Below are 9,199 nucleotides of genomic sequence, written 5' to 3'. Positions count from 1 at the left end.
CGGCGGTGACTCTTCCGTCCCTCGTGACTTTTGCAACGTCCCTTCCAACCCTTTAGGATTCTTCTACTTCTTGGACAGATTATACGTCACGGCTGGATACCCATGGCTCTTTATTCCCTTGGTTCGCTGGAAAACTGGAACGGGCTTAACCACCGTTCGTAATTAACGACTAAGTCGACGTTGCGTCCGTTGGAAAATCGATAAGGTCTCTCTCTCTCTCTCTCTCTCTCTCTCGACCTCGAAATCCGACTGCATTCACTATAGACCATTTATATAACATATTTTGCAACCCCTCACGTGCTGGCAATTCCCTCCCCCTATACCTATATCCCCCGTATAAGCCACCCTTTTCAAGGGAGTTGCGGGCCACTGCCGATTCTGTCCGTCTGTACGTCCATTCACGCCAACGTTCATTCGTTCTCTGTTTCCTATGTTTGTCTGACGGAGGATAGCTCGGAGAAAACAGTTCAAGAAACGGCCACTAGGTGGCGGCGGAGAGCCGCGTGTGGCAAAGCCAGCGTTCCTTCTCTTCTTCGACCGGGTTGTGCTCTCCTCGGGCTGTCAGTTTGTGCCGCGGCGCTGTACAGTGATGGTCTGTCGTATAGTGTCGATCCATCTTGCGGCATTGCGTTATCGTGCGTGTTGCCTGAATGCTTAATGAAAATGAACAGCTAGTGCGATGTTAAACGACTATATATAAGTATAGAAAAATAAAAAGATTCATCAAAAGTAATAAACATTATAATTTACAGTTGTACAGTTTCAGTGTTGTCGATAACAAGCGTCGATTAGAATTCGAGGATCGATCTACCGAATTAAAGGTGGCTTAATTGTGATCGATGATTTCAGTGCTATTGGTGTGTGCATCTGTTCCTTGACAGCTAGGATAGGAGTGCGTGGACCAAGGTGAGGAAACATATAATATTATAATGAAGTATCGTAAAGTCCGTGTCAGAAAAATTTTGCAGTGTTAATACTTACGGTTGAAAACGAACCTATGCTTTTTCGCTATTTCAAATGCAAGTGCTTAGCCTGTGTCATTATATCTCGGTGAAGCAACGAGTAATCGAGTAATCGCGTAACCAGGCAAGCAGGCGAGCGAGCGATGTTCCTCTTTAGCAATCAGCAGCAAGTTCGATTAATTCTCTAAGCCTCGCTTCAGCGTTCTCACTTCACGAGTCAAGAGCGGGATTAGCTGGCTACTGCACGAAGGGCTCGAGACTATTAGGCGACGACGACGACAAATGAAATTTCACCCTGGCAAATAGTACCCAGATGACGTAGCACTTTCCCGGCGTCCTTCGCGATTCGCTAATTTCCTAGACACACGGCTATAGGGACAGGTACAAGATCGAAATTCTCAAGCGGCAGCAAACTATTCTGCCAAGACGTCCAGTCACCCACCGAAGCCATCCATTAGAGTCAGGCTACAACGTTAAAACCGTAAATCTTCCTGGTCGCAACCCGAGAGTGGCTTTCTAATCACGCGTGCCGCACGATAATATTTTGCACAATGGCGTCTCCGATGAGCTTCCTAGAAACCCGAAGGATCTTTCAAACGATCGATCGCACTTCAGAGTCATCGTCAGTCGCGATAGTATCGTCTTACCTGGGGTACCATTCAATTTTCTGTACTACCTACGTGCTGTTTACGTATCCGCTGATAACTTTGAGCCGACTATCGATATTGTGCAATATACAGCTTATCGTTGGCGATGCCGAAGCGTTTGTAATTCCGTATGTCCGTTCGGTGGAAATTAATTGGGCCACGCGAAATTGGGGAAATAATTGAGATGCTAATTATTCGTTTGCATTAATTAACGATCGAGCAATAAAACAACCCTAGCTGTATATATATGTATATAAAGTCTCATACGGGCATATACAACTGACTCGTCGATATATCGGAGATTAACATCAGCCCCCGAATGCTCGTGTCTATTTCGACATAGCATATCCTCTTCCGAACAAACGCGCAATTCGTGTCCTGCTATTCGATCATCCACGAATCATTATCGCTAATGCATCGACACTAATGGCGTCCGTTTCATTTTTACATTAAACGTTTCGGGGCTCTCGACCATCGTTCACCTCTCCATGTCCCTCTTTAGCGAAATCACGAAAATTCGAGAATAATTACATGTCAACTCTACGTACGCCAATGTCACTACCAATACGGACGGACCTGTTTAATACAAACTGTTGGGAACTCAGTTTTGCGAAACAGCAGGCGTTCCTGGGGCTTGCGGATAGGAGGGTACAAGGCGCCAGATGGCGGTGGAAAATTTAAGGGCTGAAACGTCCGCACCTGATCACTGGACCTTCCATGTCCCCGAAAGTGGCAAAGCGCAGAAAAGTTTTGAGGACTGACCCGGGATCATCCGAAAAGTAATGGTTTCCATTATTGCCATAAAAAATGTGTCGTCGGGTACACTGGACTTTTTTTTTTTCGAAATATCACGTAAAAATAACCGGACCAATGAAATTGTTCGATTGACGCCGCTCGATAAGAGATACATATATTAAATGTGAAAAAGTCGAAAATGGCGATAGAAATTTTTAAAATAAATTTTCAAGTTTAAACGCAGCGATCGTTTATCTACAGTTTAAAATTCACTTCGGGTTCAATTGACTTGGCGTAGCCGGTCGATCATAAATTTGAATGGCTTAGCCATAGAGCCAACTTATTTTACGTGCATAGAGATTGTTGATCTGTCATATAATCGTATAGCGACTATATAGGTATGTGCGTGAATATAGGTATAGGCATGGCTGTGGAAGCATCAATATCATCTAGTTATTAACGAAAGGGTAACGTGAGATGGTGTGTACATATGTGGTCATGCGATATGCCTGAAGCGTCTTGGACGTTGGCCATCGTCTTTCTACGTTCATGCCTAACCGGGAGGATAAAATATGCAGCCAGACATAATGCAGCCTCCTAGGGGATACACCTGACGGAGGATGGACCCTGTACCGAATATATCCCTTTGGGATAAGCGGTCTGCTCCATAACTCATTCTAAATACTCGTATGCTAATAACCGCTCGCTGCAACGGAAATTTACTATTCCCATGCGCTCACCACTACCCTCATCCTCAAGATCCTGCATATTAGCTTTATATTATGCGCCATGGAATTTATGCAAAGGCAGGAACGTAATCCTCCAATAAAATCCTCCGCTATCTCAATCGTTCATCCGTCTCACGAGCTCTGGATTTGCCTCAGAACCGGAAAGAGATATTTAAATCTACAGTTTTTCTTGCGACGATCGATCCTTTTTTCTTTGGCTACCAATCTGGGCTTCTGTTCGTTCGACTGTCGTTCGGACAAAGGGCTTGTAACGGGGATACACCCTGTTTGGACGAATTCATTAAAGTAGGGTGGTCGTATGAAAATATAAGAATGTGTACCAGGGTGTTTGCAGGCTGTCACTTTTTATATGGGTGACAACGAACCAGTATGGATTTTTGGTAAATTCAGTGATATTTATTATTTATATATAATTATCAAGGATTTATTATAATGGATATTAATTTTATTGGGTTTTTGTGTGAAACAAAATTTTTATCTATGCAAATCCAATATCACTGACAGTAGATACAGAAACGTGGGATGGTAAAGAGGAAACAAAGTCTATCCGTGCTCCGAAGCTCAGCGGCCTTCCGTTTTGCCATACGTTAACGAGTTCGGTTTGTAAATTATTTCAGAAGAGGTTTTACGTCCGCGGCGAGTTATCATTTCCCTCGCTTGAGAATTTATAGAGCCGGCCCCTGCGCTTACGAGCGAGCGCCTAACCGTTACCCATAAACTGCAATCAATTCCGCGAAAGTTTAGCCGGCACAGTCGCGGACTTCCCCGCTTGCGTATTACAAGGGTACAAGAGCGGCGGAGGCGCGGCGAGATGGGCGAAAAGAAAAAAGATTGTGGAAATAAAAGGAACGAGAAAGGCCAAAGCGAAGAAGAAGTCGAAGGGATGAAAAAAAAAAAAAAAACAAAAAAAAAAAACGAAGAACGTCTCGGGCAGTAAATTTCACTCGCGAGGCCGACGCCGAACTGCGGGGCTAACGTCAAATTAAATTAAACGCCCTCGAGTATAACGAATGTTCCGATATAAGCGCTAAGGACGGCAGGACGGACATTAAAGTTAAAATTCTTCAATTAACCCGACCGAAGTTGCCCAGCTTCGGGCTGGCCGTCGCGCAATGACGTTCGGTGTCTGCCAATGTATTTCACTTATGCTATCTTCAGGTGGTACATACGTTCTAAGGGTAGAATAAGGCTGCGGGGAGTCAAGGGGCGGTGGGGGGGGGCGAAGGGGGGAATTTAGAGCTACTGAAAAGGGGGTGGGAACGTTTTCACGTGATTGTCCGTCAGGAAGGAATTGTTACCCTTCAGGGGATGAGGGTGTCCTTTGTACCTCTCGGGGATTTCTCTGTGCCCTGCCAACCCACGTAATTCCTCGAGTCGCGGTAGAAAAACGCAAAAGTAAAGGGAGGACCGGATGTTGGCGCGTGCCAAGGGAGCTTCGGTCGTTCGTCAAGGGAAACGGGGATTTGGTAGTAGCACGGCAAAAGGGATAGAAAAGATAGCTAGCAAGTGGCAGGGGGCTTTGTGGGGGTGCAGGTAGCGTAGGAGATAGCGGATATAGGGGTGAGATAGACGTTAACCCCTTGGACACAGGGAACGCGGACGCTTCTTGCGTCCCCTCATTTCGTATTCCATTTCACTCTGGTATTCTCTTTAGCCGCGCGCTCGCCAGCCATTGTCTACTTTTCCCATAGTGCCGCGCCACGGGCCACCGGCTAATTATCCGACGGGGGATTTGAGCGTCCATTTTTGAGTACACATTGCTAATTGACGCGTACTCCGATATTCAAATAGCCCGCCACTCGGCTGGCACCAAGAATGAGAACCGTACGCGTAATCGGATACGTATCCGTCCATTCAATCTTTATGAAAGACAGCAGGCACCTTTTTTTTTCTCATCTCCTCCCTGATAATTCCACTGGGAAATATTCAATGGCAATTATTACCTCGCACGCTGTTTCGTAATATTTATGACAACGTTTAAAATCATGCTCGATCTCCAAAGTTCTACGAGTCGCCTTGCCGTACGGTAGATTATATCTGACCTAAGAAGAAAATTGAATGACTTCAGAAATCTCTGATTCACCGTCTAATTCAGAGATTACGCAAGCTCCCGGTGTCGCCGCAGTGTAAATCGGTCCAGCGAACTCCGGAAGGCGCGTATCTCTTATATCGATCGGATCTCAGTAAGAAAAGAGTGCGCGCCGATCGAAGATTACAAACCGTGCACGGTTCGCCAAGGTGGTAGCGCCTTGTAGGCCGTCTTGTTTTTATCGATTTCCGGTCCAGCCAGCTGCTGCAAGAGAAGGATCGCTCGTCGCCGGCGAATGGCTCTTTTTACCGATCGGTCGTTGATCGAGTGCCTGCTTGTCGATTCGAGCGTTCCGACCTCGCGACTTCGAGTCCCAGACTTCGTAGCAGTGCTACCAATTATCGTTTCTCATCTCGTATCCCGGCACACGGAGGAGATCGGTATCCGATTAAGAAAAAGTCGCGACACACGTCGTATTCGTTTATAACGCTAGCTGTAATTACACGCGGTTAAGCCTGCGACGTATATATATATATATATATATATATATATATATATATATATACACACATACGTGTACACGAACAGCTGCTACAGATATAGTGACTTTGAGTAAAACTCCCTAGCGGAACATTCTGTTAGGCACACGTTGGTATTCCCTATACCATGCCACGGCTGGTTCTTTTCCAATTTCCTGACGCGTTTACGCAATTAGCGTTACCAAGGGATGACGCGATTATCCGTTCCGATCGGTTTAGAGACACGTGCCTGGCACACACCCTCTTCTTAGAGTCCTCGACAGTGTTGCCAACGTTCTCAATGAGGGTATCCCTGGCACGCATCCGAGATTAAGCACGGACATCTTTATTAATCCCGTTAAGAAGTGCAGCAGCGTAGAGTAAAGGTTCGCGCTTACCAATCGGTAATAATTAGACCTATACGTATGGGGTTAGGCGGTCAGTCGTGATACTTATTACGTCGTGTCAGGATCCTTGACCCTTTGCAAGATCATAGGTCCCCAACCCCCCGGCCACGTGGACGTTGCTCCTTGACAGCAGTGGCTAATGGCGTCCGTGACCTCCCAGACCGCAGCGGTCTCTGCTGTCGTGTATCCGTATCGCCTGGTCGAAGACGATTTCCCAACCCAGGAGGAAGCACGTTGGCGTCCGTACCAGGGACGTCGGGACGCTCTTAGGGATGGTATCTGGGTCTGCGTAGCTATAGTCAGCCTCCAGTAGCTATTCCTTGGCATCGGCCCGGGTTTAAAGAAGATCGACCCCCTCGTACCGGAAGTTCTGATTTCCAGTCCGCACATACGTACACACACTTTCTCTCTTTATTTCTGTAGTAGTGAAACTCGAGAACGTAATTACCAGTCGGGTCTGCTTTTCTTTCTCTTTTTTCCTCTCCTGCCTCTCAGCTTAATCGCTTTTACCGTTTTCCCGTTTTTCTCCTATGAGACGACTAGACGGCCCTGCCGTCGTCGGGAGGGACTCTGACATTCTACGAAGGCCGACGCACATACCTCTTTCACGGGCGGGGAGGCTACCAAAAACGGAAGAGAACTTTTCTTCCGGAACAATGAAAATGTCACACTCTTTTTTTGTTTTATTCTCCTCTCGCTCCTCGCACACGAACTGCGTCGATTCGTTACGAATACGTTCGATTCTTTGAAGTTCGTCGACAATCGAGACACAGGGGGGCCGCGGGGGGCGGAACAAAGGAAAGAAGCTACCTCTTGGCCGAGCTCCCGTGTATTTGTCTATAAATGAAAGTGAACGTTCCTCATTGTCCCCCGTTTACCCTCAAGTCCGCCTGGCCGATTATTTATACCCGTTAAACGGATATCTGAGGTAATCCAGTTAGTTAGGGGCAAGATACGGCGCACCGTAGTAGCCCCATTGTAATGCAGTAAGAAGGGCTATTGGCTAATAAGTACTAATAGAGCACCCTCCTGGAGCTTTAACACTGTGTGACGCAATCGCGCGCTCTTTGATGTCCGACCGTTCACGCGTGTGCTTGCCGTTGCCAGTGACAATGAATAAAGTGGCTTAGCTCCTCGAGTACGGAGTCAGTCGTGTTCTCATGCTCTTTAGAATCCATGGTTCACAATGTGACGTCGAAAGCGGGGCCGGGACGTTCGAACCGTTCGGTATCGGGGCCCCGACGGGGCCTCATAGTCTCGGTTCAGCTGGCCCGCATTATGCACGCCCTACTGCTCCATTCGATATCCCCGCGGGGTTCTGTCCTATGTTTAAAGCTCGCTTATTAATTCACAGCGTGCTGCGTTCTCGTATTTTACCCGGCCGAACACGGCCAGGGATTTGACGGAGTCCCGTACCCACGATGGGATTCCGATCCGTGACTTCAGGCAATCGAGCGAAACGCCACACGGACGTGATTCGAGATCTTCGACCTGGACGATTTCACGTTTACTCCCGGAGCACTGTTGTCTGTATATATGTATATCCAGCGTAACCCGACGTAGTTGAGTTATCCAGGATATCGTCGATCCTCGTGACCCTTTGTCGAAGTCTCGAAAAGATCGCAAGGCCTCTCTCCATCTCTCTCGCTCTTTTATATTTATCTATGCCCCTCGTACCAACGGAATCTATAGACGCTACTGGGGAGCCGGCATTACGTTTTTAACTGAAATTAACTCTATTAACTCGATACGGTAACACAGTTCCTGGATACAGATTGATATATAACTTCATAGACCGCACTGCTATATTCCTCCCTGCGTCGGGTCGTACGAGACAAATGTACCTAGGAACCGGGGGACTGCTAGTTGCTCCCGACCCCCGAGCAGGCACCAGCTGTCCCATTTAATAGAGCAATAAAGACGTGAATGGAGCTTTGATTTATGCGTCGCCTGTTATTAACAGCCGAGCTTAGGTGGGTTACGTTGCGCCATCTAAACTACACGTAACTATATAGTCTACGCTGCGACACTATAGGATTCTTCGGGGGCGCGGGCGAGGGGGGGGGGCGGGTTCCTCTAATCTATAACAGAAATTAGACCCCGTATTCCTGACGCTAAACCTTCGAGTTCCGGAGAACGTTAAACGGGGCCTCAGGATGATCCTGAACTTTATTGAAGATTTCAATAAATTATCAACTCTGTAGAATCATCCTTCTCAATGGAAAGGTAACCGTGATCATTGATTCTTACGGGCAACTTAAAACCTTGCTGAGTAATGGGATCGTTCACACTCCCATGTGAACGGGGCCTTATAGGGAGGGTCAGTGACTCGAATGCATGTGTAAGATCGGTTAATGGGTTAGGGTTAGGGATTTGTCGTTGGGGGGAGGTTCGATCGATCAGGGATCAGAATGATCCGTACGTTGACCCTTCGGCCCTTATCGTCTTGGCTTGGTTAGTTTCAGTACATTGTTCGAGCTGACGCCGCGTATCCGCGGGCTGGATTAGGCCTACGCGGCATCAGCGGCACTTTTGAACTCCGAACGCTGAAAAGCGATTCAGCCCGGAATAATGCTCGGGCTGCCGGCTGACGTCTTGGATCGTACGATAATAAACGCATGACTGCTCGTAATCGTTGAGACTTACCAGAGTGATACTTGTGACTGGGAGGGTACGTATGACGGCATTGCCAAAATGTGGGTTATATACGTTTTTGATATTTTTTTCAAGGACTAAGCAAATAAGTGACGGCTCTCGCCGTCCGAGGTTTACATATAGTTACTGCCGGGTTTGAATTCGTAATGGACCGTTAATTCTGTGGTTTAGTTTGCTCAGCTGCGATCGATTATAAAGGGACAGAAAACCCGATGGCTGCATAGTTACGCAGTCTTGTATACACAGAGATATAGGTATGGACACGTAATACAGAAAGGAACCCCAAAAGCATCGGTCCTTCGTTTCTTTAAAGCCGCTTCTCGACCTCATCAATCTATGCCGCGAGCATTAAAATGCATTAGGCTTAAAACTTAAAGGAAAAAAAAAAAAAAAAAGTCTAATATTACCAACTCGAAATCCATCGCGGTGTACGGTTGGAGCCTATATTTATGAGGGTGAAAACTTCCCTTATTTACCGTGACATTATGAACTTTGGC

The 9,199-nt window shown here is 46.9% G+C and overlaps 1 protein-coding gene across 1 annotated transcript in view; it reads left to right on the top strand.

The window, feature by feature from the left end:
- The first annotated feature begins 524 nt into the window (after positions 1 to 524).
- Positions 525 to 9,199, top strand: part of LOC107263537 (discoidin domain-containing receptor 2) — a 49,429-nt gene continuing 40,754 nt past the window's right edge. The window contains exon 1 of the mRNA XM_015730858.2: positions 525 to 906. The gene's annotated coding sequence lies outside the window, so the exon portion shown is untranslated. The remainder of the gene's footprint in view (positions 907 to 9,199) is intronic.

This window comes from Cephus cinctus, unplaced genomic scaffold (genome assembly GCF_000341935.2).
Source record: "Cephus cinctus unplaced genomic scaffold, Ccin1 Ccin1_scaffold0153, whole genome shotgun sequence".
Lineage (NCBI taxonomy): Eukaryota > Metazoa > Arthropoda > Insecta > Hymenoptera > Cephidae > Cephus > Cephus cinctus.
The sequence above is the reverse complement of the archived record's forward strand: the minus strand, read 5'-3'. Positions and strand labels throughout refer to the sequence as shown.